Source organism: Chiloscyllium punctatum, chromosome 5 (genome assembly GCF_047496795.1).
Source record: "Chiloscyllium punctatum isolate Juve2018m chromosome 5, sChiPun1.3, whole genome shotgun sequence".
NCBI lineage: Eukaryota > Metazoa > Chordata > Chondrichthyes > Orectolobiformes > Hemiscylliidae > Chiloscyllium > Chiloscyllium punctatum.
Window position 1 is genome coordinate 20,178,637 of NC_092743.1, and position 25,901 is coordinate 20,204,537.

At 41.1% G+C, this 25,901-nt stretch overlaps 1 protein-coding gene across 7 annotated transcripts in view; it reads right to left on the bottom strand.

Moving 5' to 3' along the window:
• Positions 1 to 25,901, bottom strand: part of LOC140476930 (receptor-type tyrosine-protein phosphatase mu-like) — an 887,393-nt gene that overhangs the window by 737,033 nt on the left and 124,459 nt on the right. The gene's annotated exons all lie outside the window — the stretch shown is intronic.

Below are 25,901 nucleotides of genomic sequence, written 5' to 3' on the forward strand. Positions count from 1 at the left end.
AACTTAATAGACCCACTTCGATGTAAAGAGCCCAGGAGGGTACGGAGATGGGGGAGGGAGAATGAGTCTAAAGGGACACTAGTTGGCACATTGAGTGGCATAGGGGATGACAGAATATTAGGAAGAAGAACTAAAGAGCCTACCTCCATTGGAAATTACTGGGACAACATTCCGGGGAACCAAGACAGATCCAACATGACACTTCCCTTGTGGTTAATAGTCCCAACTCATCACACCCTGCTTCCCAAGAGCAAAACATGGATCTAACAGGGCCCTTCAACTGAGGATTGGCATGCTTTATTGGCAAATATCCCTCAGCTGAGCTGTTCAACTCAGTAGCAAAGATCCTGCTGATAAATTGCGATTCCTAAAGCTCAGGTATCAGAGGTTAATTTGGGATTTAAGAACGGCTGTTCTCTCTAGATTCCTTTTAAAATATCTAATTCAGATAATTAGTGTGTACGTGCACAGATTATTGCTACCCCTCTCGACCAACTGATTCCAGTAGAAGTAACCCCGTTGATCATCAGTGCTGGGAAACTCATTGCACAAGTTTCTTTTGGATGGATTCTCTCCAATGACCACGTGGGGTTTGAGAGATCTGCTTTATGACCTTTCTAGTCAGGAGAATAACTCCAAATACTAGAGAAGATTCCTGCTGACGAGGGTGACTAGCAAAACCCATTGTGAGTCCACACAAGGAGGCTGGATGTTTACCCCAACCACAACCAGAAACTATAACAACATTTGAAGTTGTTGGCAACAACATTGCCACTTCCGATGGTAACATTTGGAGACAGGCACTCCACAAATGATAGTCACTCACTGTGTAATGTTGAAATTAGAGATGTTGTTGGAAGAAGTGCTGGAGGTACTGTTTATTGGCAGGTCGAGTTGCTACCCTTTAATGTGAGATATACATTTCATGATATTTGAAGGGCTAGACAATTAAAAGTTGCACAAAAAAACAACACACAAAGGAGTGATACCTTGCAACAAGGACATTCTATGCAGCTGTATTGTAAGTCATTGAAACATCAGTAACTTTATAAATAGAAATTGCACCCTATTGGGAGGTTAAGTCACCCCAGCACAGATCGACATGACTGTAAGTTTAGATGTAATAAATTAAAGGAAAAGATTGAGGAAGTGACCTGCTGGAAATCGTTAAAATGATTGGGAGGTGGTGTTGATAGGAGATAATGAGGAAAAGATGTTTCCACTTGTGAGGAAATCCAGAACAATGGCTCATAAGTACAAGTTAATCACTAATAGATGTAATGGGGAATTCAGGAATCATTTTACCAAAGAGTATCTCAGTGGTGATGGGACGGGCTGTCTCAAGGATTTTGTTTAGGTCAGGAAGTGAACAGATGACATTGCTGCTTATTTATGTAATCACTGTGGTTCATATGATACCAGAATGTGGAATGGTAAAAACAATGTACAAACAAAATACTGTCTTGCTCCCCAGGACCACAATATCCTGACTCTTGCTGGACACATTTTCACAGATCCAGCACCTCACCAAAGAGAGCCTTTCTTCATAAGCAAGGCACTAAGAAAGAGACAAATAAAAGAGAAATAGAAAACAGACTGCCAGATACCAACTATCCACAATTAGATCAGTCAATAGACTTTTTTTTAACATTGAGTGATGGAACCATATCTAATGGACTATCACAAAGGATCTAATATTCTCCCAGTGAGTATTCTATTATATAGGGGCAGTGACACGGATACTGGAATAATAATGTGACCATCACAAATTTCAGTAAAGGAGTTCACACTGTACAAGACAGCCTTAGTCCCTGTCATTTTATATTAATCATTTTCTCCTTTGACGTTTTGCATTCATCAATTCCAAATTCAGTGCTGTAAAGGTTTGCTGCGATATTCCCACAAGACCCAAGACTCTGCTATTAAAAAATATAAATTGGGAACCCATTCTCATAAAACTCTACATTATTAATTGTTTTCTAACACTTACTATGAGGTACAGTGCTCTGACTATTTTCAAATTCATCGATCCGCTGTCTGCTGGCCAATGCAGAGAGAACAAAAAGCACAACATCAGAGTGTTTCAGTGCTCCAGATTAAAACTATTATCTTGTACCTCAAGTAATTTTTTTCCCCAAGGTAGCTATCACCATCAATATATAGATGTAATTTTTGAACGCTTACAAGTTCTTATTTTAACAAATGACTTATTCGATTCTCTACTCAGAGCACCCAGGCAGCTCATGAATTGATTCAAATTGCTTTTACTCTCTATTTTATATTAAAATCAATGCCTGTGGAATTCTTCCTATACACTCCCCCCCCCCCCCCCCCGCCAACCTCACCCCCTTCACAGACTGCTGAGAGATGCAAATGTCATGAAAATTTCATACATTCATTTTTGGCCTTCAAGTGTTTTACCTGTCTCTCCTTGATAAACACAATTTGTTGTGACCTTTTCCATCATCTATTAAAATTCAGATAAAGACAGAGTACTTTTCAAAGTGGTAAAATAATTACTTTGAACTGGGGGAGAGAGGGGATGAGGGACAGCACAGAGTTGGTGAGACATGGATTCCCTATGGTCCAGTGATCATGATGTACCATCTGTTGTGGAAGTGAACCATATACATCGCAGTGTCAGAACACAAACGTGTGCTGATTTAGTGAATGCACCACAACAGGCTTCAGGTATGGCTTGCCTACATGTGAAAATTCACTGGAATTTCAGAACTCTTGTCGCACAGTGGTAGTGTCCCTCTCTCTGAGTCAGAAGGCCCAGATTCAAGTCCCATCTGCTTCAGAGGTGTTTAGTGATATTGCAAATGAGTTGATTAAGGGATATCTGCACTGTAGTTACGTAGTAAGAACCCTGGTTCAGTGGATAGTTCTCTTGTTGCTACAGTAGAAGGTTCAGTATTGTCTCCACTCGACTGTGAACACTCAAACACACGCTGAGGCAAGACTGAAGGCACTGCCATCTCAACAGTGACTTGTAAAACCATCTCATTGTTATCTCGCTCAGGCATCTCAAAATACTATGATAGCACTCAAACAATAATTTTCTCCTAGCATTCTGGTTCATGGCAGAGTTGTGGGGGGGGGGGAGAAATAACTTGTGTAAAAAGATAAAGAGATGTCAAGAGGACAACGAAAATATAAGAAAAAGACACATGAAGTATAATGTAACACTCTCTACTCAGTCTGGGAAACAGGAAAGCCAGAATGCCCTCTGAATGGTTAGGGGTTGGGTAATATTGGTGATCAGAAGGACTTGGGCATTATGGAACATGAATCACAGAAAGTCAGCAAGCAGGTACAGCATTAAGAAAACAAATCACACAAAAGAAGTTCTGGGAATTACATATTAATGAACCAAAACTTGTAACCCATTCTGAAACATGAAAGACTTAATAGCAATCTAAGTTTGTTCAATATATCATTTTAGTTGCATGACACTGTGATATTTTACTATAAATTCTGTGTCTTATGATCCTGCACCACTAGTTACCAGATGACGGAGTAGCGCTCTGAAAGCTTGTGCTTCCAAATAAACCTGTTGGACTCTAACCTGGTACTGTGTGATTTTTAACTTTGTCCACCCCAGGCCAACATTGGCACCTCCACATAATATCTAGAATGAGATGAGGATAAATGTCTTCCCTAAAGATCTCCACTAAGAGTTGTGCATGTTCACATGTTGATTATATTCAAGGTAAGTGTCAACATATTGTTTTGAACTGAGGGGATCAAAGGATATGGCGATTGTATTTGAAGGAAGCTGAGATAGAAGATCAGGCAAAATCTTAATGGAAGGAAGAACAGGATCAGGATGGGGGGCTAAGTGGCCAGCTTCTGCTGCTATTCTTTTACATTTTTATGTGACGTGTATCACTCAACTACTTTCATTAAAAACACATGATTTGGTGAGTTTTAAGAAGATTTTTAGCTCGGGTTGTGATTCTGAATGTAGATTTGCTTGCTGAGCTGGAAGGTTCATTTCCAGACATTTCGTCACCATACTAGGTAACATCTTCAGTGGGCCTCCAAGCGAAGCACAGGAAGTAAATAGAAAGCAGGAATCATCAGCAGTGCTTCACCCAGAGGCCCACTGAAGATGTTCCCTAGTAGGGTGATGAAATGTCTGGAAATGAACCTTCCAGCTCAGCAAGCAAACCTATATTCACACATGATCTGGTTATTAGATTAGATTACCTACAGTGCAGAAACAGGCCCTTCGTCCCAACAAGTCCACACCTACTATCCAAAGAATAACCCACCCAGACCCATTTCCCTCTGACTAATGCACCAAGCACAATGGGCAATTTAGCATAGCCAATTCACTCGAGCTGCACATCTTTGTGACAGTGGGAGGAAACCAGAGCACCCAGAAGAAACCCACACAGACACAGGGAGAATGTGCAAACTCCACACAGACAGTCACCCGAGGCTGAGAATCAAACCTGGGACCCTGGTGCTGTGAGGCAGCACTGCTATCCACTGAGCCACCGTGCCATTTGTTGCCACGCCATGTTGCTAATTGTTGTGCCTTCCTGGTGGAAACCAGTCACTCCATTTCCTCCAGTGATTGCACTTCAAAGGTACTTCATTAGCTTTGGGATGTCCTGAGGTTGTGACAGGTGTGATATAAATGCAGGCTTGTTCTTTCTCCTTTCCCAGTTCCCCTATCCCTTAATGAAGTGGATGTGTGTGGAGGTCACGTGAGAATAGGAGTGATTACAATGTCCTTAGCAGTGATGTAGCCTATTCACTGTCTAGGATTATGGGATAACTTTTGTCTCATGGCACTGGGCACCTAGCATCTCTTAACTATGCCCTCCCCAGAGTTGGCGCTTTCAAGACACGAACGGAATAAACAGCCTTTACCTTGGCACTTTACCTGATACAATACTAAGAAATGCAGCAATGTTCTCTCTTGCTTTGTTCTCCTGCCTACTCAGCTTTTATCAGCCTTTCATGTGCCTTTTTAGCGTCTGCACAGTAAACCACAAGTGTGCTTTTTGCTCAATCTTCCTCCACAGTGCTAGTCACTTTAATGAACATCTTGTCTTTGTGTTCCCCAGAGGAGAGAAACCACAAATCAATCTCAGGTAATTTAAAACCAATGTCTGATGACTTCTCCATCCACTGTCTGCTTAAACCTGAAATCTTTCTGCTATACCCATTGGGAAATACAGGACCATTTTAGTCAAATCCTGCAAGACCAGTCACATTAGAAGTTCCTGCTGGATTGATTGTGTCAATAGCAGTTGTCAGTGTTTGCACTTTCAGATGGATTGAAAAAGTCACTCTCAATATCGTGACTAATCTGAAAGCAGAGTGCTCGCACTGATTGTGATAAATAAATGTTTGAAGCCTGATTTCCATGGTTAATCTTTTTTCCATTTATTCAATCACATTTCCAGCTGTTTCTTCACTTGCTTGCAACCTGCTACATTACAAAGGCTCAGATAAGGGATTAGCCAGCCTTTGTCCTTTTTTTTAAGCCCCTCATCTCTGGATCATCACTCTTTGTGGTATGAAAATAATGTCAAGCTTTCAAATCTTGTTTGTTTACATTAATATTATGCTCTTTCAATGGTAGACTGACTCATTTTTGAAAAAGGAATATGTGAGTTATGTAAGAAGGAAGCACTGTCTCTTGAAGTATTAAATTATCAACCCTCCTTCTGTTTTATCGCCTTTACTGCGCCTTTACTGGATAAGGGAGTGAAACTAGAGGAAGTCAGAGAAAGACTCTGGCCAGTCATAAGGATCATGAAAATGATCATGAATTGTTGTAAAAGTAACCTATCTGGTTCACCAATGTCCCTCAGGAAAGGATATCTGCCATCCTCATCCACTTTGGCCACCATGTGACTCCAGACTCTAGGCAATGTGGTGCATTTTTGACTGCCTTCTAAAATGGCCCCAGCAAGCCAGTCCATTGCATTAAGTCGCAACAACAAAGTTGAAAAAGGTCAGAAGGAGCATCTAGGTACTGGAGAAACTCCTGCTTACCCACACACTTGGTGTACCTATACACCACACTGACCCCAGCAGTTCAAGAAGACCCTTCACCAACACTCTCTCAAGGGCACTTAGGGATGGGCAGTAAATATTGGTCTACACAGCAACACCCAGGAGCCATTAACTAATTTTTTAAAAACCATGATACCTACATTTTATGTTATTGTAAAGTTCTTGTCTAATATTAGAACAAGCAAGAACTATCAAAGGAGAGCCATCATCGTGTTGCTAAGGGGAATCAACATCTGACTAACCTGGCTATGAGTTTTGACATGGTATCAAAGAGAGTAGTGCAATTGATGGACATGGGCTTTCAAAAGGCATTTATCAAGGGACCATACAAATGGCTGGAGTTTTACCACCAGACCATGGGGCTGGGTTGGCAGGGCATCGAACTGAACACCATAACAGTGGCACTTTGCCCATCACCTATCTTTCTTAGCTGGAATCTCACTCACACCATGGGGTGGAGAGCTGGTGGACCAAGTGAGGACCTTAGAGACCAATTAGCTGTTCACTTGACCTCCAAGCACTCACTCACTTAATACCAACCTATATGCTTTATAGTATCTATACCTGGCCTTGCTGTGCTGTGCCAGGCCAAATAGCTTCAGCCAGAGCCAAAAGCTATCAGGGCATGTTATATTGATACGCTCTTTTGCACAGGCACACACAAAGACTGCTTGTCATACTTGCCAGCAGGAATTTCCAGCACCATAAAAGCAATGGGTATGGTAGCAGTATAGGCCATTCAGCCCATCGAGTCTGCTTCATCATTCAGTGAGATCATGACTGATCTGATAAATCTCAATTCCACTTTCCTGCCTTTGCCCAATATTCAATAATTCCTACACTAATTAAACATTTGTCTGTCTCTGCTTTCAATACACTTAAATTCATAGCACAGAGTGTGCCACATCACATTGGTCTACAGTGTGGACAGTGGAGACAAAGTAGCAATGACTTAAAGTAGGGTGGTTGGACAGGATGGAGCTAAGGTTCATTACCTCTTTGAGCTAGTGGTTAAACAGTGACTAGGGTGAGAGGATGGAGTCGTACATGCGAGGGACTGCCAGCCATGTTGGCTACATGCCATGGGTGGCCAGTTTCTAGCTGCTGTGCGATGACATTGCCAGCAAAAGGCAATGCTCATCCGGGCACACAGAAATGGGTGGCACTGCCCCCTCACAGCGCCTGAGACCCGGGTTCATTTCCCGCCTCACTGTGTGGAGTTTGCACGTTCTCCCCGTGTCTGCGTGGGTTTCCTCCGGGTGCTCCGGTTTCCTCCCACAGTCCAAAGATGTGCAGGTCAGGTGAATTGGCCATGCTAAATTGCCCGTAGTGTTAGGTAAGGGGTAAATGTAGGGGTATGGGTGGGTTGCGCTTCGGCGGGTCAGTGTGGACTTGTTGGGCCGAAGGGCCTGTTTCCACACTGTAATGTAATGTAATCTAATCTAAAATCTTCTAAAAATAGCACGGGGGCAGGGGTGCCACTGTTTTGGCAGATAACCAGAGAGGTGAGTTGTTCTGAGAACAGCACATGCTCAGATGGGGATGGAGGGACATGAGGGACACCAAGGGAGGGGGGGGAGGTGGTGTTGGGGGGAGCTGGGGGGGCACAGGTTTGCAATTAATGAGTCATGATTTGAAGATGCCGGTGTTGGACTGGGGCGCACAAAGTTAAAAATCACATAACACCAGGTTATAGTCCAACAGGTTTAATTGGACGCACTAGCTTTCGGAGCCCCTCTCCTTCATGAGACAATAACCACCTGATGAAGGAGCAGCACTCCAAAAGTTAGTGCTTCGAATTAAACCTGTTGGACTATAACCTGGTGTTGTGTGATTTTTAGCAATTAATGAGGTGAGTTTGTTAAGACATGGTGAAAAATCCAACTAGACTTCACAATGAATGACAATTTGAGAAACTTGATGCACTTAGCCCCAAAAAAAGTGAGGTTCTGACACTGATGTCTCAGGGACTGTCTGTGGCCACACCAGTGACCACTGTTCACAGGGGCACTGCTCAGACTAGAGAGCTGTCAGATTCACTAACAGTTCTCTGAATTGGGACTTGCTCTCCAAGGGGCTAAACATCTAACCACAAGACAATTGACTGCCCAATGTCAAATGGCAAGGAAGTCACCCAAAATGGATACAAAACCTGCGAAAAACAAATGGTTGCTTTTCAGACTGGAGAGAGATATATAGTGGCTTCACTGGATGTTCAATATTGGGAACATTGATATATATAAATGACTTGAACCTGGGGCACAAAGCATACAATTTTAACATTTACAGATGACCAGTTAATTTTACTCTGTCGTTGGGAAATTGATGTGAATGTGCCGATGTTGGACAGGTTTGGACAAAGTCAAAAATCACACAACATCAATTGAGAAAGAGAAATAGAGTTAATGCTGCAAATCCAGTATGAGTCTCCTTCAAAACAATGTTTTTTCCTCTCTCTACAGTTGCTGCCAGACCTGCTGAGTTTCTCCATCAATCACTGCCTTACTTTCATATTTCCAGCATCCACAGTAAATTGCCTTTATTTTAGGAGTAGGGAGTGATTCATGTGACACAACCCCTTGGATAAACAACAATTGCCTAAAAGTTCAATGCCTGAACTGCCCCATACTAAAATCCATCCATTACGTCATGTGCGAAAATTCCAACCACACAATAAAGATTCCAAGGTGCCCTTTGCTCACACACATTCTCGGTCTCATTAATCAACCTCCTCTTCCCAACCAAGTTTTCTTTTGCGCCAGGACAGTAGAATAGGTCAGGGACATGTCTCGGTGGGCTATAAGGAGTACTTGTCCACGAAAGTCCACTGTGCATCTGTCTGAGATTCCCTATTCCTCCAATTGCCACCACGACAGTGAGAACCACTGTTTGTCAATGATCAAAATCTAATAAGAATTTCAGGGGAACCCTCTTTACCCAGAATCCAATTTGAACATGGAACTCGCTGACATGAGGAGATACTGAGCTTAGGTGTATTCAAGGGAATGTCAGATAATCACACCAGGATGGGATGAACTTGAAAGATTGGTTGATGTTTCTTACTGAAAAAGTGTAGAAGGAAGCAACGTCAACACTGCCACCGAAAGGCCTGGTTTTGTTCTGTAAATATTATGTAACTAAATAATTAAACCTACCTTCCCTTTGGAAAGGTACACAAAATGTCCTTTGTCTTGCTACTCGACAGCTCTCCATGGTAACCTGTAACAGTACTCTGCCCCCTAGCAGAGCTGTTAGATTTTGATTGGAAAAGTTTCAAAATGAAGTAGCAGGCACTGTTTCTAATGTAATTGGACTGGCTTGAAATTGTGATCCTAGCATGAACTTCCTGCATCCCTCCAGCACATTTGTGTTACTAACAAAACTCCTCATTCGGGGGTGGGTCTGGTTTCAAATCACAGAGCAGTGTCAGAATTGCCAATAGGTTCATGACCAGTGGCAGATGGATAAACAGGCACAATTCCATTTCAAATTAGCAATGTGAGGTGCTGCATTTTGGGAAGGCAAATCAGACCAGGATTTATATACTTAATGGTAAGGTCCTGGGGATTGTTGCTGAACAAAGAGACCTTGGAGTGCGGGTTCATAGTTCCTTGAAAGTGGAGTCATAGGAAGATACGATAGTGAAGAAGGCGTTTGGTATGCTTTCCTTTATTGGTCAGAGTATTGAGTACAGGAGTTGGGAGGTCATGTAGCGGCTGTACAGGGCATTGGTTAGGCCACGTTTGGAATATTGTGTACAATTCTGGTCTCCATCCTATCGGAAGGATGTTGTGAAACTTGAAAGGGTTCAGAAAGATTTACAAGAATGTTGCCAGGGGAGAGGCTGAACAGGTTGAGGCTGTTTTCCCTGGAGCATCGGAGGCTGAGGGGTGACCTTATAGAGGCTTATAAAATCATGAGGGACATGGATAGGATAAATAGAGAAAGTTTTTTCCATGGGGTAGGGGAGTCCAGGACTAGATGCCACAGGCTTCGGGGAAAAATTTTAAAGGGACCAAAGGGCAACTTTTTTCACATAAAGGGTGGTACATGTACGGAATGAGCTGCCAGAGGAAGTAGTGGAGGCCGATACAATTCCAGCATTTAAAAGGCATCTGGATGGGTACATGATTAGGAAGGGTTTGGAGGGATATGGGCCAAGTGCTGGCATTGGGACAAGATTAGGTTAGGATATCTGGTCGGCATGGATGAGTTGGACTGCAGGGTCTGTTTCCGTGCTGTACATCTCTGTGACCTGAATACTATTCTGAGAGCCATGCATGAAATGAATGTAAAGCCAATGTATCTGATATTCTTTTCTCAGATCAAATCTGTTGTTGTTTATTGGTTATTAGGACCTGGCAGAAACCAGAACAAAGTGCATCACCACATTAGGACTGGACATTTCCAAACCTTTCTATGGGACAGATCTATCCAAATGTTACAAGCTCAGAAACACAATGCTAACACAGCTTTGCTGCATGATCACAGGCAGTCTTGTGTGAGAAGTGATGCCAGTTGGTGACTTGCTGAACCTGCTGGTCCTTTTCAATGAACACTGCAGCTACTTGGAGATTGCTCAGCAGATGGGGTTGCAAAACCTCCGGGATTAGCCTGGAATATGAGAGCAACTCACTGAATATATTCAAGAGGGAAATAATTAGATTTTTTTACAGTTGTCAAAGTGTATGGGGAGACGCATGTGGTGTTTAAACTAAGGATCAGGCATCGTCACATTGAAAGGTGCCGTTGGCTCAATGGGCCAAATGGCCCACTGATTAGATTACTTACAGCGTGGAAACAGGCCCTTCGGCCCAACAAGTCCACACCGACCCTCCAAAGAGCAACCCACCCAGACCCATTCCCCTACATTTACCCCAGCACCTAACAGTACAGGTTTGGACTGTGGGAGGAAACCGGAGCACCCAGAGGAAACCCACGCAGACACAGGGAGAATGTGCAAACTCCACACAGACAGTTGCCTGAAGTGGGAATTGAACCCAGTTTCTCTGGCGCTGTGAGGCAGCCCACTGCTGCTCCTATTTTCTATATTTCCATTAAATATGAACACTGCTGTAAGCGACCCAGGAGAAATGTTACAGGTGTATTCAAAAATGCTTTATTTTCAGTTTTTAAAGTATTCGAGATTGGGAAAAGGGTCTGTATGAGAGGGGACGGTGGTTGAAACATGTGATATATCCTCCACAAATGCTTCCAGTCAGAGTTGGCAACATATTGCCCATTGTCTGTTGGTCAACCTGCCATGTGATACCACAAGTGACACACAGAAATATCAAATATTTGCTTCAGCCTGTCCAGGAACACTTCCTAGAGTCCTTCACCTACAAAAACTGAATGCTGGAAATCCGAAACATAAAGAGGAAATTCTGGAAATAGTTAGCTGAGTGACAAGCTGAGCATTCCTTCATGTTTTCTCTTTTCATTCTTTGCCTAAAACTGTTTTCTCATGGTGAATGCATCAGCTTGGTGGAGCATTGGGACTTGCGTTCGAGACAGAAGGGTAACTCTGTTCAAGCAGTGATTTGCTTCTGCAGAAATGGCAATGGTGAAGGAATTGACAAGAGGGTGATCAGGTAACTGGTGAAGGATGGTTCCAAAAGTGGAAGTCCTGCAGCAATGCAAACTGGGACAGCACAATTCTGACCTCTGGACACTCGCAGCTCTGCTAACATTTCCATGTCTGAACCTGAAACTGACAGCTCAAATGATTTTGATTTTCTTCCAAAGCTCTTTTGAAAGTCCAAGTCAAAAGCAACATCTGTTTAACATGAATCTGAGGACATTTCTCTCGACAGACAGAATGGCAGCCTGTCTTATCCTTGTTACTTTGTTTAAATTGTGATAGATGAGTGCATTAAGTTTTTTAACAGCAATGTAAAATTTCACAAACTAGTTCAATGCAGTTCCAAATGTATATCCTATCAGCAAATGTTTGGTATTTATCACAATCTGAAACAATTTGACATTTTACATTTGCAACAAAGCATGACTGCCTCAAACAATTTGTAGAGAGTCCCCTGTGATACGTGCATTATGTCATAAAATTTGCATTTCACTGCTTAGAAGACCCAGTGAAAAATGTTCAAGTACTGTACTGTAATTATAATGTATTTTCTTTTGCTGATTCAGCTATTTTGAGACAGCTCAGCTTTTTCATAGCCCTCGCAGCCAATAATGTGATTGTTGCATTGGATCAGCAACCAAACCAACTAAAATTAGCCATTTCTTACAGCTTATTTTCTCTTAACACAATCATGATGTGGAGTTCTGCCCAGTGCATCACACTCCCTCAAAACAATTATCTTGCCAGGTAATGTGATTATATGTATTGTGAATGGTGATTAACTGTTGAGCCACAGAATAATTTCTTGTTAGTGTGGATCATCTGCAGCCTTTCAATTCCTAACAAACAGTTAACAAATCCTTCTCTTTCAAATTGATATTCTGCTGTGAATACTTACTTACAGTAGAATTCTACTGCACATTCCCTACTGCTGCCTGGCTTGTGTGTGCGTGTACCTCCTACCTAATGGGGCAATGCTTCTGCTATCTCCTGTACTATATGTAACTGGGCAGGGATACCATGGTATTGAAGAATCCAACAGACATTTATTACGATTAACTAAAATATTATATATATTGCATAGTATAATTAACTATTACATATTATCATATATTCAATATACAATTGACCTATATAACATATATTTTACATACATTGCATTCCTCAGACACAAATGTCTAACCTAAAATTATACTAGTACATTACCACAGACTATCACACTTCTACTAGAGTGTCATGCTTCAAGTGGTCTAAAGTAAGATGGAGGTAGATCTTTATCCCCTCAGCATGTTATGATAGTGATGACATAATAAGCACGTCTCTTAAGGATACGCAGACATACTGACTTTAAGATGTAACACAATATAGGGACTTTGTGAATGTCTACCATCCTCCAACATTCACACGATACAGTTTTAATGTTATCAAAATGGAAAGGGGACATGCAGCTCTCTATGAGTACTGGTATAATTGTTTTTAAAACTCACAGTAACACAAATGGTATTATTACCCAATTGATGTTATGTCTCATGTTTTGTGCTTTTATGTTAAATAAAATGTATTTCTTTTAAATTGAAGTGCTGGTGAACTTTATGGTTATTCCAGTGTTGTTGCCTGGTTAACAGTGGCTGAGTGCACCTGTCATTCACATCTTTCAGTCATGGGTTCACTCTTGAGCCACTTAAGAGACTTGAGCTTATCGTTGCAGTTACCAGATCCAGTGCATACTGAGCAAGTGTTGCATTGCCAGAGAGGTTTTCAAAAATTAATTGATTAATACAATGTATGCTGCTGGCAAAGACAGACTCATCTACCCTCTCAGATGGAAATAAACCACCAAGGGTGGACACACAAGAACTTTCCTGGCCAAACCTTAACCTTTGATTGGTCATTTTGTGGCTGTTTGTTGTATCCAAAGTGATTGTGAAGCTTTCCGTTTCAGGAATACTCTGGATATCAGAATGAATTTTAACCCAACTCCCAAACACCAGAAAATAGGTATTTCAGTCGTAAAAATCTCTCACTTAACCTGGCTGCTCTGGAGCCAGTGTAATCTGACCTATTGCAATTTACACCAAGACTCCTCAGCAGATGAAAAGAATAATCATCTTTTTAACCTATGCATGTCGCATCTTAATGATGTTGCCACAACCTGACTGCAGGCTTTACAAGGCAAGGTGAACAAGAAGTGACAGTGAAAACCCCAGCAGACCAACTCAGCGAGGAACTCACCACAAGAGGCTCAAAGGCTAAGATTTATAACTCTTTTTTTTTAAATGTTCCTCATTGCACTGGAACCCACAATGAAAGCTTCAGATTCATAGAGGGCGGCACGGTGGCTCAGTGGTTAGCACTGCTGCCTCACAGTGCCAGGAACCTGGGTTCAATTCCCGCCTCGGGCAACTGACTGTGTGCAGCTTGCATATCCTCCCCGTGTCTGTGTGGGTTTCCGCCGGGTGCTCTGGTTTCCTCCCACAATCCAAGGATGTGCAAATCAGGTGAATTGGCCACGCTAAATTGCCCACAGTGTTAGGTGTAGGGGAATGTGTTGGGTGGGTTGCTCTTCGGAGGGTCGCTGTGGACTTGTTGGGCCGAAGGCCCTATTTCCACACTGTAGGGAATCTAATCTAATCTATAATAATTTCACCTGTACCATCCCCATCACTTTGACCCCTCCCACAAGTCAAGTCAGCAGTCACTTCCACTGCTTCATATTTCCCACATGGATATCAGTGGATTTAATGTGCCTCAGACCAGACGGCATAATCTCAGTGTGAGGGGTCATGCAGTTAGGACAGAGAAAAGGAGGAATTTCTTCTCTCAGAGGATAGTGAGTCTGTGAATTCTTTACCACAGACTGTTGTCGAGGTTGGGTTGTTAAGTATGTTCAAGGCTGAAAGAGACAGATTTTTAAACGGTAAGGAATCAAGTCTTATTGGAGAAAAGTCAAGAAAGTGGAGTTAAGGATTATCAGATCAATGATCTCATTGAATAGTGTAACAGACTAGTTGGTCTTCTTCTGTTCCAACGTCTTAGAGTCTAACACAAGAAAAGAGAAAGTTGTTCAGTTGTTGCTGTTTAGGAAAGTTTTGTTACATTAGCTCAGTTGCCTAAATAGCTTGTGTATGGTGCAGACTAATGCCCAAAGTATGAGCTCAATCCATTCATCAGCTCTGTTATTTATGGAGACCTGCCTCCTTACTTACTCCGCACATGGTGTCCTTCAATAATACCATTAAGCATCTCTCTCTAAAGGATGCCTTTATTATCTCCTTTGTGGACGATGGCCAATCTTTCAAAGCTGACTAAAAGGTTTTTGGCTATTAGCTCTCATTGATAGTCACATATAATTTTATAGTTGATGAAAAAAAGGTGCATTGATGATGTTCTTAATGATGTGCATTAACTCAGTCTGGTATTTTTGTATAAATAGCAAGGTATTAATAAGCCAATTGATTGAACATACAAAGAAATAATTTTGTTTCCAAAACATGAAAGAAAATATGTTTTCTTTGTTCATTCATGTGATGTGGGCATCACTGTCTGGGCCGGTATTTATTTCCCATTTTTAGTTGGCCTGAGAATGTGATAGTGAGCTGCCTTCTTAAAATTTACAGTTTGAAAGTTAAAAGGTTTCCACTTTATATTTCGATATGTTCATCAACAGATTTGTGGGCACACATCTTAATAGATCAATAATATCATATGTGTCTGACTTAATTACATTCAAGAAGGTAGTTGATGGAAGAAGGAGTGTTACCCCTACTCGTTTAGGATACAGTTCCTACATAAGACCTGTCAAACCAAGACCTCAATGCAATTAATAAGGCAAAAACAAACAACATCATTAGAGTGAAGGTTTCCTCAATTATAGGCCAACGTGTGCCTTGACCACAGACCACAAAGAATACTACCCCTGCACCTGAATATCATTTCCAGTGTTCCCACCTACTATTCTTGCAAGATCTCCGGGGCTAGTCAGTTTTAGTTGTATGCAGATACTCATTACAAATTAACTGAAAATATCTCAACTTATTTAACTTGACATCCTTACAACCGACAAAAATAGGAGACTTTCAAACTATTATTAAGAGCTAAATTAACACTCTGGCCTCAGAGGAGGAAGAACATTATTTGATATCAGTGTCCCACCCAATTCTTTAAGTAATTGACATTGATGTATACAGTTCTTCAGACTATACAATGTAGCAAAGGCTGGAAGATTTCACTAATAGTCCATCTTAGATGGTTTCCTTTGTAATTTTGAAGATCTGAAGAATGTACATTTCTGATAAACAATCCCACCCTAAATTTATCCTGCACTGTGTTTTTTCAGACAACAAAAATCCAGAGATAATGTAAGCACGACTGACAACTTGCCAGCATCACAATTCCCCAGCGTCAGTGTCTTTTTGCTGAATCTTTCTTATCTTGAAGCAGGACTGACATTTGTCCTTCATAAAAGTGTATTTTATTTCTTAGGATTCATTTCCTCCATTTAAAACTCAAATATCATTTATTTTATGGAGGTCAGCTCACCCCTCTCAACCCATGGAATGATGATACTATTCAAAACATTTCCCAACTAGACAGAATCTAGAAGATAAGATATTCATTTTGTGAATTCCAAAAGGTTAATATTCTGTCTTCACAGTGTAACATAAAACATATCACCATTTTTTAGAATTTAATCAGTGCAGAGAGGAAACTTTCTCAGACAGATTTCTATCTACTTAACAATCATATGAGGATCATTGGCTCACAGATTCTGTTAAGGGTTCTGAAATGTGTGGTTTAATTTGATTCTTGAATGTAATTTTTAAGGAGCTGAATTCTAAAGAAGCCTAGACAAGATGCAAGTGAGAAAATGCAGTCTCTGATAAGTAAGTGTCCTCTATTGTCTCTATCTTCACTTTCTCTATCAGAATCCTGTTTCTCTTGCTATTTTAAGAACATTGAAATGATGAAAAAAACAAAAGGTTGATCAGAGGCAAACATCTTTGCTCAATGAGTTATTATGATTTAGAAAGAATTGTTTGAACCATTGGTTAAAACAATGTCAGTAATTCCTTTGAAAAAGATTTCTGAGGTGGCACAGTGGCTCAGAGTTTAGCACTACTGCCTCACAGTGCTAGGGACCCAGGTTTGATTCCTGCCTCGGGTGACTGTATGGAGTTTGCACATTCTCCTTCAGGTGCTCCAGTTTCCTCCCACAATCCAAGGATGTGCAGGTCAGGTGAATTGGCCACGCTAAATTGCCCATAGTGTTAAATGCATGAGTCAGGGGTAAATATAGGGTAGGGGAATGGATCTGGGTGCATTATGCTTTGGAGGGTCAGTGTGAACCTGTTGGGCCAAAGGGCCTGTTTCCATGCTGTAAGTAATCTAATCTAATTTTGATTAAAACTTGAAGAGAAGTGATTTACAGGGATATGAGAAAATAAGTAGGAAAGTGGGCCCAGTTGGATAGCTCTTTCAAAGAGCTTGCACTGGCACAATTGGCTGAATGGTCTCTTTCTATGTGATATCATTCTGTGATTCTCAGTTCACCCTACAAACTTCCCTCTCTTAACCATCCGAATATAGAATCTTTCATTCTCTACCTCCTGTCGTTTTCACTGATCCATGTTTCATGGAGACCTCAGACCTTCAATACATTTCTTTCACCTTCCTGTTGTGTTCTTTTATCTCCATTCAAAAACTGTTTTCCTAATTCATTCACGGGATCTGGGCTGAGGCCAGCAATTATGAATCTCCCCTCAATCCTGTTAGGAAGAGAGTTCCAAGGTTTTGATCCAGGGGCAAGGAAGGCACGGTGATCTAGTTGCAAGTCAGGATGGTAAGTTGCTTGGAGGGAAACATGCCGGTGGTGGTGCTCCCATGTATCTGCTGTTCTTGTTCCTCGTGAGATATCAAAGGAGCCTTGGTAAGTTACTGAAGTGACCTTTGTGGATGGTACATAATGCAGCCACAGTAGATCATGATGAAGGGAATGAATGCTGAAGTTTGTGGATGTGGTACCAATCAAGCAGGCTGCTTTGGCTGGATGGTATTAAGCTTCTTGAGTGTTGTTGGAGCTGCACCCCATCCAAGCAAGTGGGGAGTATTCAATCACACCCCTGACGTCTGCCTTGTAGATGGTGGATAAGCGTTGGGATGTCAGGAGGTGAGTTACACACCGCAGCATTCCTCTGATCTGCTCTCATAACCACAGTTTTTAAATGGCTAGACCACTCAGTCAATGGTAACCTGCCAGGATATTGATTGTTCCTTCAGCCCCTCAATGCTTCTTCTTAATTGATAACCTGCAACCTTGCTGACCTTCCATTTGTTAGAATCTCCAATAAATGCTCTTATCCCCCCGTGTGATACCCAGTAAGAATGGTCAACATCTCAGCTTTTCTTTCCAACTCCAAGTGGACCATTTTTAAAATGTAAGCTTTCAACAGTTTACTTCTTAAATACACCATTCCCTCTCTTCCCCTATTCTACTATAGTATTGCCCTATATTGTGAGGTTCAACATTTTATTTAAGTTTCCCAAATGTTGAAGTCTTGTGGCACTGAAAAGGTATTATATAACAGAAAGGGTCATTCTGAGTCAGTCATTTCAGCCAAGTCAGGCTTTCTCTAACATGGTCAGTTAGTTCAGATAATTGACACATGACATGACCAATGTTCCCTGAAAAGTGCCAATGCTGAGCAGCACATGGACAAAATGAATCCCAGTTCCATATAAAAATCAGAGGTCTGCTCAGTGGCAGGAAGAATTTGAGAAACATAGGACATGACTACCTAAGACACAAATTGTATAGGATCACTTCAGAAATTCCACAAAGAAAATAATTTCTAATCAACCTCTTTAGAAAAGTTATTTCTTACACATCTATGGTGCAGGCGGGACTTGAACTTGGCCTCTTGACTCGGAAATATAGAATCCCCACAGTGTGGACAGAGGCTATTCAACCAATTAGGAATGCATCAAGCATCCCACCCAGACTCAGACCCCCACTACTTAACTCTACATTTCCCGTAGCTAATCGCCCTAAGTAGCACATCTCTGTACTGCTAGAGGAAACCCACACAGACCTGGGGAGAACTGTGCAACCTCCATGTAGATAGTAACCCAAGGCTGGAATTGAAAGCAGATCCCTGGTGCTGTGAGGCAGCTGTGTTAACCACTAAGCTACCATACCTCCATGAATGGTAGGGACACTATCTCTGCACCACAAGAGATCAAACTCCTCAGAGATCTATTCTTGGGTCAATCATCTTCAGCTACTTCAACAATCAAGTCTCATCATAAGGGCTGTACTTCTCCATGATTCTCAGATGCATCATCTTCAATCAACTCTGTCTCCATCCTCTTGTCTCCAATCATATGCAGTGTGCCAATTCATTTGTGGTTCTGCTATTGTGCTCTTAAAACTTGATTCAAGTCATAGATAGCCAACAATTTTTTTAATGCTATTTGGGTAAGATCAGAACACAGCTCTCCAGCCCCTGACAGAAATTTTGCAGCTTAGCTCCTGGTTTACTGTTCTCCTGGCTACATATTCATATTGAGCCCAATAATGCACAGGCTCAACCCAACCTGCAAGGCCCTTAATCTCCATAGGACTCCTCACATCCTTTCTTGTGATGTGACGAAGCTGCATCAGAACATTATTTCAATCAGCCACCACACACTGCAACACAGAGGAACTACGCAGAGTAGAGGAAAATCACCAAAACCGTGTATTCAAAAAGAATGGGTACCCAATGAACACAGTCCGCTGATTTCTCAGCAACAAACCCAAACAAGCAGACAAAATGCGTCCAGAAAGCTTAGCCACTCTCCCCTACATCAAAGACATCTCAGAAATGACTGCTAGACTACTCAGACCCCTTGGCATCATGCTAGCCCACAAACCCACCAACACACTAAAACAGCAGTTAATGAACTTGAAAGACCCTATACAGACAACAAACAAAACTAATATAATTTATAGAATGCCATGCAAGAATTGTAACAAATGTTACATTGGACACACAGGCAGAAAACTAGCCACCAAGATACATGAACATTAACTAGCCACAAAGTGGCATGACCCTCTCTCACTAGTATCCTTACATCCACTTCAACTGGGACAACACACCCATCCTAAGACAAGCCAAACAGAGACACACATGAGAATTCCTAGAAGCATGGCATTCCAACTGGATATCTATCAACAAACACATTTACCACCCCCTGAGGAAAAGAACAGGAAATGATGTCACCACCAGAAATTACATCACCAGAGGAAATGACATCACCGACACAAAGAAACCCAAACATATGAATACAAAGCAGGAATCATCAGCTTCGACTGGAGGCTCACTGAAGATGTTATCTAATATGGTGACGAAATGTCTGAAAATGAACCTTCCAACTCAGCGAGCAAACCTAAATCCAGCTTTGTCACCTGTTTTGTGACCAAGCCATTTTATAAAAAAATTATGCACAGGAAGTGGCCGCTGTTGGCAGGAACACCATTTATTGCCCATCCCTAACTGCACAGAGGACAGTTAAGTGTTAATTACATTGCTGTGGGTCTGGAGTCACCTGTAGGCCAGGTAAGGATGCCAGTCTCCTTCCCTAAATGATATTAGCAAACCATATAGGTTTCTCCCCGGACAATTGACAATGATTTCAAGGTCATCGTTACATCCTAAATCCATATTTTAATTGAATTCAAATCCCACTATCTGCCATAGTGGACCTCAAAACCAGATCCCCAGATCAATACCTGGGTCTCTGAGTTAATAGAGTAATAATAATATCACTAGGCAAACACCTTCCCTCCCCCTCATCTCATCCGTCAGTCATACCACACGTTCCTCTACCACAAATTTCAATCCACACAGCCTTTTCTATTGTCTCTCAACCACATGCTTCAACATGACAATAGTAGACCCTTCATGTCTCTGACCTGGAATATTCTTCCAAATCCCCTCTCCTCTTCCTTTAAAAATCACCAAACTGTCATTCACCTCCGCACACCTGGTCTCTTGCTCAGTGCCTTATTCCCCATTTCGAACCATCTATGACTCTATCTCACTCAGTGCAAATGTCTAAAGAATGGTAGCGATAGTGTTGCTGTTCAGCATGGCAGGTCGTTTCCCATTCTTTCAGTTATTTCACTCAATGGCCCTAACATCGGACAGTCGGTCTACACACTAAATTGGCTGACCTAATCATTTCCATTAGTCTTGTAGAAAATGCTGTTTCATGAAGACAAAGATAAAAATCTATTCAACTGTGATGGCTGAATGCTACAAACAACCAGCACTTTTTATTTGGAGAGATAAATTAGTAATTAACTATGTTAATGCAATTCTTTGGGACATAGAAAGGCAAGAACCTTTCATTCAAGGGGGTCGGGGTTGGGGGGGCAGTTTTAAATCATTCACTGTTCACTAATAAATGACTACAATTTAAGCAAAACCAATTTAATTAGTTCTTACATGGATAGCACTTGACAAGGTGCATTATTATAGTATGCTATCGTACATTATTTATTTTTGTTGATGTGTTGCCTAGTTTTCTCTTCTGTGTTCAAGCGACTAGCTATCCTTCGGCATATCTCTCCTCAGAATATACAGTTGCCTGTTTGAAACAGAGATGAGAAGGATTTCTTTTACTCAGAGCGAGGTGAGTCTGTGCAATTCTTTACTCTGAAGCTGAGTTGATAAGTATATTCAAGGATGAGACAGACAGATTTTTAATAAGCAAGGGAATAAAGGGCTATGGGGAAAAGGCAAGAAAGTGCAGTTGAGGATGATCTGATCAACCATGATCTCATTGAATGGGGTGGCAGATTCAATGGGCTGAATGGTCTATTTCTGCTCCTACGTGTCTCCCAAATATCAAGAGGCAACTCCACCCGGAGGAAATACAAGCTTCACTATTTTCAGCAGCAGTATTAGTAGATAATGGCGAGGCGTGGGAATCTTGACTCAAGTGGAAAAAAGCAGACTTTTTTTTCATACTTATCTTAATCAGTTAAGTTCCCACCGTGACGCAGATACTGCAGTGTGGGTTATTTTTACAATTGTGGGGTGTAATCCCAGCTGCCACGGCCAGCATTATTATTCATTCCCAATTGCCTTTGAGAAGGTGGTGGTGAGCAGCTGCCTGGAACTGCTGTAGTGTGTTTTTGTAGGCCCACTGTGCTGTTAGAGAGGGAGGACTATTAGAGAGCATTTTGCTACAACTTAGAAATTTTAATTTTGCAACCAGAAGAAAACCTGTTCAATGCAACTTCCCTTTAAAATAGTTCAAGTAATTGAGTGGGGTGGGGTGAGGGGCGTGAGTGGGGGAAATGCTAAGAAGAGGTTGCTATATTAAGAGAATGACTTATTATTTCTATGCAAGTCTTCTCAATATAACAGTTACAGATCTACCTGATGCTAGTATAGGTGACTGCTGCTTATCAACTCGTAACTAATATTAAACACTTCACTCAAAGTTGTGCCAGAGGGTTTAGTTATGTTGATCCAGCTCTGATGTAACCTCCTTCCACATGCTGCAAAACAGGTGGTAGTCTCTGAATGACATTATAAGGTTTGCTCATAATGCTAATTGGCATTTTCCTTTGAATTCCCCGCTTCATGTTCATGATTCTGACTGGAATGCTTCAGGAACAGCTTTATTCTCTATGAACTGTGACAGTGCTTGGCTTAAACTGGCTACAAAGTCCAAGACAAACTGAGCAGTCAGGAGGGATAAAAGAATTGCAACAAATTCCCACATGTTCACCACCTAAAAATGTTACACTACAAAATGTGTAGCAAAGTACAAGTTCTCCGAACAGGAATTAAGGCATGGGATACTGAAGATGCCAAAACTGAAGACTAAGGTTGAAGATATCAGATCCAGTGGAGGGTGGGAATTGAGAGACACAGTATGAATCATCCTATCTCTGTAACCTCCTCTCACGTCCTGAGATTTCCATTCCTTTGACTCTAACTTCCTATGCGTTCTGCCCGACCCTCAACCCAAAACTGGTGGCTGTGCTCTCAGTCATCCAGACCCCGAGATCTGAAACTAAATCTCTAAACTTCACTTTGCCTCCACCTCTTCTTCCTTCCTTAAAATCCTCCTCATCGAGTAATCAGCTTTTTCTTGGCGATCGAATATTAGCATTGATAGTGTACAGCCGTAACAGTGAATGTGAACAGGTAGTTTTTGACTGCACGAGGTGAAAAAATAGGCATCACAGTTGAATTCGACCCTGGTGATCCTGCCAATGTCAGCACACATGTCCCTCAACTCCCTCCCATTGAATTCAGCCATACTTCTTTATAGCTTGACTTTTCATGCACAAAAGTCATTGGTGGTGCATTTAAATGATTTATGCTTTGTACTTAGCAAAAATTATATTTTTTTCTATTGGCTGAATAATGATCTAAACTGTGGCTTAATTTCCCAACAGAATAATTATTCAGATAAATGTGTTGCATTTATAAATAATGGTATGTATTTTAACTGTAATAAAATTTATTCAACTGTGTTTACATTTTATTATCAATATCGTTTAATTAACTGCTTCTTCATTTTGTTACAATACATTGACTGTGTCAAGGATTAGTTTATCAAATCTACGTTTTGCCATCAGATTAATAAACCACAAATAATTTACTCTATATTTAATGATTTTTTTTCCCATTTACACTAATTAGCCATCTAATTTATGAAAACAGATTTTAAGAGCTGTTTCACAGCACCACTACTAATTCATCTTAATCTGTGACATGTATATATCCATTGGGGAACAGTTAATGTAATTAGAGACCAGCAATTGCTTCTGGAGATTGGTAGACCTAAGCTATACTGGTAGTTCTATTACTCTAGTTACAGATACAAAGTTAATTAGTTTGTTATGTTATATGGTTGTCAGTTTAATTTAAGGTAAAATGGAATAGAGAAATTAATCATGTCCTGGTTATGTCTCACAGGTAAATAGTAAGCATGTCAGGTTTTATAAGTAATTATAGTTTAGATAGTTAATTTAATTCCAAAATGGAATGGAGTTGGAGGCTTTAAAAATAGCTTTCTACCTGGATACAAAGTACATGTGATTCACAATGCCATAGAGATGGCCTTTGTAGTATTGGCTTACAGGGTTTTCTTACATTCAGATCAGGCTGTTAGAATCTGGGAGATCAGAGATACAGAGACAACTATTCTCTATTGTTCATGCTGCAGCACATGACTGTGAGCTCATGGTCAGTTTGAAACAATCAAGTTCCTGAGCATTTAGAGTCGAAATGTGTGGCGCTGAAAAAGCACAGCAGGTCAGACAGCATCTGAGGAGCAGGACTGTTGATGTTTCGGGCATTCATTAGGAATGGATATATCCCCAATGGATATATATATGTCACGGATAAAACTTTTCCTGATTTAGGGCATATACCCGAAACATCGACTATCCTGCCCCTCGGATGCTGCCTGATCTGCTGTGCTTTTCCAGCGCCACACTTTTCAACTCTGAATCTCCAGCATCTGCAGTCCTTACTCTTTCCTGAACAAACCTGGAAGATTTGGCTAGTTTTGAAATGAGTAAGAAATCAGTTTAAGCATGGACTACATGAATTGAATTGAATTGAATTTATTGTCGTGTGTACCAAGGCACAGCAAAACGCTTTGTCTTGCGAGCAATACAGGCAGATCACAGAGTTAAATAGCATAGATAAGTAAATAGTCGGCAAACAGCAGCAAAAACTGAAACACAGGTATAGGAGAATGCTGGAATATTGGAAAATTCCGCAGCACCTCATTCCAAATAGGTGTTTGTAAGTGTGAGGTTGCAAATTCTAAAATGAACCTGTTTGATAACAGAGGTAGCATGATCCAGTCTTTAGTCGGTGTCTAGAAACAGTGTTAGTTTTCACATGTATGTTGATGACACCACGCTCTACTCTTTAACACCCCCCTCCATGCCCTATTGCTACATTATGAAACTTATCAAATTGGATCTCCAACATGCATTATTGGATCAGTCAAAATTTCCAATGAAATGTTGGGAAGACTGAAGTTATCATTTTAGTCCCCACTTCCAACACTGTTCCCTAGTTCCCACCTCTATCCCTTTCTCTGCCAACAGTCTGCGATTAAGCCAATGTATTTGGAATCTGTGTCACATTTGTTCTTGAGCTTAGCTTCTGTTGTCATATTTGTGCCTTCACGAAAACCACTTATTTCCACCTCAATAAAATCAGACACTCACTCCTCAATTCATCAGTTGCTGAAGCCCTCATCTAGACTTGACTATGCCAGTGCACTCCTGCCTGATCCCCCAATCTACCCTCCATAAAATTCAGCTCACCAAATCTCAGCTGCCCTGTCCTAACTTGCAGCAAGTCCTATTTCCCTATCACCCTCGTGTTCACTGACTGATATTGGCTCCTGGGCAAGAAATTCTCCTGCATTTTTTGCAATTCCTCTGTCCCTCCCTATTTCTATAATCTTCTCCAGCCCAAAATCCTCTGAGATATCTATGTTCCCCACATATTAGCCTCTTTTGCATCAGTCATAGTTCGTTCACCGCTGGGAGTTGTCCCTTCAGATGTCTACACTCTAAGCTCTGGAATTCCTTTCCAATGACTCTCAGCCTTTTCTATTTCACTTCCCTCTTTTAAAATACTTCCAAAAACCTACCTCTTTGATCATGCTTTTGGTCACCAGACCTTATCTCAATTTATGTGGTTCAATTTTATACTTTTTTTTAACACCTCTGCCTTGTGAGGTTTCCTTACACTAAAGGTGCAATGTGAAATTATTGAGATGATTTTATAAATGTATAAGTAGTTGCAGCGTGTGCAGTCATGTATCTCAATGTGTGGGATCTGTTAATTTTCCACCAGATTAGCCTATCAACTTACAGTAATGTCACAATCAGCAATTCATTCGTCTGAACACCATCAAGGAAGTGAAAATGTAACCTTTTTTTCAATCTTACAGACACTATCTAATATATAAAAATGAGCTGGCTAAAATTGAAACCATATATATTGTGCACAACAGAGTTCAACCTAGTAATCTGGGTTCATCTGGTGATTTTAAATCTCTCAAGCATTGCTCCCTGAGTTGTGATATATTTGGAACCCCTCAATTAGATTACTGCCTCACAATGACTCCCAGGTTCTATCTTTTGATCTTTTATAAGTCAATCTTTCCCATTCAGTGTAACATACTGATGTGATTGTGTTCCTATGACCATGTTCTTAACAACATACTGATCTACTTCATA